Genomic DNA, 6,000 nt, shown 5'->3' with positions numbered 1-6,000 from the left:
CTTAGCATAGATTTTGTTTTGATTCTATTCCTGGGAGCGTGTTTTTCATGGTTCTCCACTAGGTTATGCCCATAGTGCTCAAGTAGAATGACACGTGGACCTTGAGATGCTTGGGTAATTTGAGTTTGTACGCTTTATTCCCCAATGATTTGATTATTTCATATTGTACATAGTAACTTGGACTAAACTTCTTGTACTTCCCCAAGGCTAGTGAGTTTTCTTGGGCATAACCCTTAGGAAAATTGTGCCTCCTCCCTTGAATATTCTCACATTCCTTTGGTGGTCTAAGTAGGCCTTTTCCAACCTTGGGCCACTTTATTGTCTTGGAAAATGGCTTGGACTCCTTAATACATAGCTTTTACCTTGAGAGTTTTGGGTTTAAAAAGTTTAGTGACATTTGGTAGTCTTAATTATAGAGAGATCAGAATAGTTTCATCATCTTGATTGTTTGTTGATAGATAACATTGTAAGCTAATTCCATGAGAGGTAGGTGTTCAATCCACATCCTAGGTTCTCTCCCATAGTAAGCCATTAGAATAACTTTAATGATCTAGTTTACTTTCTTAGTTTTACTAATGGTTTGAGGATTGTAGCATAACTAAGTTCTAATGGATTGGAATAAATAGGTTTAGAACTTAGAGATCAACTTTGGAGCCCCTAACACTAACCATGGTTTTGGGTAGCACATCTAGTCTGAATGTCTCTTTGATGAGTAGTCATGCGTATGTGGGAGGACCTACATGGTCATAACTAGAATAAAGTGTGTGATCTTAACTAGTCTCATATTTCCATTAGAATTGTCATAGTTGGGTTTAGCAGTTAGTAAACCACATACAAATCCATGCTTATGGACTTCCACCTCATTTAGGAATGTCCAAGGATTGAAGTTCTCTAAGCATATTGATTCTGTTTGCCTTAATCCTTGGAAAGGTAAAAATTCATTTGTGTAGTGTAGCACATCCCTCTTCATTTTTTATCAGGAATAACATCTTTAGACAATATCAAGGGTCTTTGCATATGGGACTTTTGTGTGCTTTCCACAATATTTTTACTTTTACTTCTTGACTCCTTGGAATGTAAAGACTATTCTCGAAGCTAAGATATTAACCACCCACTTGATATCCCTTTATTTTGGATTGTCGTTTGGTCATATTTCCTCTTGAAGAACCTTTTTCATGAGTGCATTGTATTCCTTGTCAAAGGTGATAACTTGATGGACAAGCTTTTGGATAGGATTATGCAAATTAGAAATGATACACCTTTGCAATAATATTTAGGAATTCCTTCTTGCTCAAGGCATCAACCACTACACTTTCATTTTCTAGCCTATGTTTGATCTCAAAATCAAACTCTTATATTCATCTTCTTTGCCTCATGTTAAGATCTGCATGAGTAAAGATCGACTTGAGGCTTTCATGCTCTGCCACTTTTTTGTTTCATGGTTTCCCACTTGCATCAATAATCACCTTGAATACCTAGGTGAATTAGGAAGCTTCAATAGAGTGACTGTCATGCTCCACATGTGCGAGGTGAGGGAGGGGTCACTCATGAGTATATAAATGTATCACATGGGTTCAACCTAAGAGATATTTTAAATACCACTGTTACACATTTATACACAAATTGAATAGGAAAGGGGTATTTTATTTATGGAAAATCCACATATAAATATATTTCTAAATAGGCCTTGAACACATGTGATATATATGACTTAGATATAGTGAACCCCCCAAGCCATCATGGCACACTCCTTGAGCTTGTCAAAGCTCTATTATCCACATAATCTAAGTGTGCTTCTTTACGACATAGGCTAATGGTAGTGCTATAAGAGAGTAGCCCTTCACAAAAATCTAATACCATCTCAATTATCCTAAAAATTCCTTGGAATTTTTTTATCATCTTGGATATTTTCAAATCAAGAATTTTCTTGATCTTGGATATTTTTAGAAAAAAAAGGGGGAGGGGGTATTGTTTTACTCATGAGTATATAAATGTATCACATGGGTTCAACCTAAGGGATATTTTAAATACCAAATTTACACATTTTTTATGTATAAAATGTTGCTATATAAAGGATATATTCACAAATTGAATAGGAAAGGGGTGTTTTATTTATGAAGAATTCACATATAAAAACTCAACAAACATTGAATAGTCAAAATTTCTTCTAAATAGTCCTTGAACACATGTGATATATAGGATTTAGATATAGTGAACCCCCCAAGCCATCATGACACACTCCTTGAGCTTGTCAAAGCTCTATTATCCACATAATCTAGGTGTGCTTCTTTACGACATAGGCTAATGGTGGTGCTATAAGAGAGTAGCCCTTCACAAAAATCTAATGCCATCTCAGTTATAATAAGAATTCCTTGGAATTTTTTTATCATCTTGGATATTTTCGAATCAAGAATGTCCTTGATCTTAGTAGGGTCGATTGAGCTTCTTTCAGTGATGGCAATATGTTCTAAACATTTGATTCAACCCTAACAAAAGATACCCTTACTCTTCTTGGCATAGAGGTGATTCTATCAAAAAGTTTGGAGTACAATCTTTAGTTGTACATTGTGACCCTTTTGAGACTTAGCATACATAAGGACGTCATCCAAGAATACCAACATAAAATTCTTAGATTAATTGATTGAATGTTGCTAGTATGCTAGTCAATCCAGATTCCATGACCAAGAACTCACAATGACCTTAGATTGTGCTAAAGGCCATCTTAGAAATATCTTTCTCATTGTTCTTGATCTAATGGTATCCCAATCTCTTAAGCCCCATATAGTCGATCTAGGGGCTCATTAAGTTGGAAAATAGTATATTTGTTCGTATAACAGTTGCTTGATTTTGACCTTTCATATTGATGTCAATTGTGAGGGAACCGTTGTTCTTCTTTAGGAAGAGAATAAGCATACCCCAAGGAAAGCTACTTAGGTGAATGTTCAATTAGTTGTTTTAGCCGATTCTTAAGTTGGAGGAATTCTCAAACAAACATTTGTAAGGTCTCTTAGACAACAATTCTACTCTAGGGATTAATTCTATTTCATGATCAACTTCCTTTTTGTGGAGAAAACTTATCAACTCTTTGTGGAATACATCCTCAAAAATTCATTTATCAAGGAAGATGCCTAGCCTTCCTTAGACTTTTCCAACTTGTTTCACCTAGTTAGATAGATTTTTTAACCTTTCCTCACTCCTTTTTGAAGTTAGCTTGCCTTGGAAAATTGGAACCTTATCTTCTATATTCCCTTTTGTTTTGACATTATCATTGTTGAGGTTTTGAAAAATAACTTCTTCTTTGGCACATATGATTTTGTCTCTATTGTATTTAATTCAATCAATGCCCAATATAGAATAATAGCACCCTAAAGATAGTACTAGAAGGTTAGCTATAATTCTCTCCTTACAATAAAACCACACTCTTTTGCAATATTCCTAATGCTCTATGGAGGTAGAGAGGATGTACTTGTGGATGGAAATTTATTTCCTTTGGAGACAATATAAGTTGCAGAATTTAGAAGATGAAGATGTATGTTAAGTACATATATGCATTACTTATGCTACTTGTGATGCCTTGAGCTTATTGCGTCTTTTATCATGCACAAAATCAAAGAGTGCCTTGTTTATTCACACCTTCTAGATGAAGCAACAATAGGAAACGTTTTGGTGGTAGCAATATTTAACTCAAACTTATCATTGCCATAGTTTGTTCACCACATTGGAGCAAACTTGATCAATATCCTCCAAAACCCATGTCACCCAGTTTCTTAGCAAATTAGCATGTTTCATGAAATGCACTATGGTCTCTTGACCACCCAAAAGTTTCCAAAATACATGCTCCCAATTTGCAATAACCTTATTATTTGATGATTACAAGTGTATCTAGTCCATTGGATCTAATGCAAAAGTAACCCCATGCAATGATTTATACAATTACACCCAACAAGAGCTTATAACTATATAATTTATTGTCATTCTTTCTTAGATAATTGCATCAAGCCATACATCATTAAATATTTTTAAGCATATTTTATCAAGAACAAACTACTTTGAGTTTTTCCTACATAGCATTCAATCAATAGTTTAACATCTCATGTAATTTTATTCACATTGCATTGAAATATTATGTTATACACCAAGCCAACACATCTTAGAACACTTGCTCTATATTTCTTATGTTTTCTTAACCACACTACTCCCATAACTATGATTGGCTACAACTTCTTGTTTTACAAGCCACTCTACCACATAGTAAGCTATAGAAAGTGTGTTGCATTAAATATCTTTAGAGCGCATTGCAACTTTCACCAAAAGAAAACACATGTAAAATGGTATTTTCTTAGCATCCAATAATTTTGATTGAATAAATGATATTCTTAAAGTATGTTGCTTCAATCAAAAATTTAAGGAAAGTGCAACACATGGAACCCATCTTATCGTTGGATATTTGCTATCATATGGTTTGTAGCTTGCAACATTGGACAATCATATATTCCTTAAGCACGTGCACTAGGTTTCTCTTTCATGGACATCAATGGCCTTCAAGAAAATTGAGCCTCCTTAATAATCAAATACTGTGTGTTTTAGAGATAGTTCAATTAAGCCTTTTAATTTCACCAATAGATGCTCAACAAGCATTTTATTGTAATATGGTGGAGTAAAATCCTTTTTTGCAATGCCTAACAACTCATCTTGAAAAACAAGGTTTCTAATGTATTAAAAGCTATACCCATGCAATGAATGCTTTGATCAATTCTATATGCAAAATCTTGTATATTCTAATTGTAAAATGCTTGTCTAATATCACTATTCCCTTACTTTCTTCTCTTTCCCTTGTACATGCTTGAATGCTAACATTTCCTCTACTTCATTTATGGTTTCTAATGTAAAGGGCATTATATATTCATTCATTGCTTCTAGATTACCAATAACAATATTAGTTATAGTACATTGTATTGGACAACATCAATAAGTACTAAATTTTGTCTATCAATTTCTCACTTAGATTTTAGCTTCTTAGGAAAGTTTCATAAAGTCAGAAAATTTTCTGGAGTAGAATTGCTATATTGGTACCAACACCAAATAAGTGTTTACGAACTCTTATGGCTCCACCAATAAATTCATGACCACAATGTTTAAAACACAAGCATGTAATCTCTTAGAAGGGGAAAAAATCACTTAATTATATGAAAATCATAAGATAAATCGGTCAAAAATATATTTTAATCTAATTCATGAGCACATAGGATAAACTAGTCAATATTGTGTTCTATTATCACTCACATGAGCACTAGTTATACAAATAGATATTTATACAAAGTAATTTGTATGAATATAATAAGACCTTTTAGATGTTTTTGTATTCTAGAAATCTTATTTACTCATAATGAGAAGAATAAACTAAACAAGAATTTGAATCAACAAAGGTAAGGTAATTAGTTACATTCCTCAAAAGTACATTTCTATATTTTGGATTCAACTTAATCTTAGATGTGACTAAACATCAAGTTAGGTAAATCAAACAATCTTAATCTTACAATGAAAAGTGTTAAAAGTTACATACCTAAATTTAGACTATCTATATTAATAAATTTTAATATTGGTTTAATCAATACTTTAGCCATTTATATGGTTATGGATAAACTATTGATTTAGGATAATGTATATTTTAATTAGGGTGTTTCATGGAGTTATATCAAAAGATTTTGAAATCAAATGAACCTAGAGTTTCAAATAATGCAACTTAGCCACTAAATAATATTTTTAAAAAGAAATAATCATGTTTAATTTTTAAAATTTGAAATTATCATTTGATTATTAAAAGATATATTGATAGATGGGTGTCTCTTAATTGGCAATGAGCATGTCAATAGTGGCAATCAATTGTAGTTATTTTGATGTGCATCATGTGACATAACCACACTTGTTTGTGCACACATCCATTAAATAATAAGCTTCATAGAGGCACGTACTTTAGTTTTGGTAAAAGTGACTATTCTT

This window comes from Lygodium microphyllum, chromosome 29 (genome assembly GCF_053477565.2).
Source record: "Lygodium microphyllum isolate KBCC chromosome 29, Lygodium_microphyllum_v1.1.10, whole genome shotgun sequence".
NCBI lineage: Eukaryota > Viridiplantae > Streptophyta > Polypodiopsida > Schizaeales > Lygodiaceae > Lygodium > Lygodium microphyllum.
Note: the sequence above shows the minus strand (reverse complement) of the source record.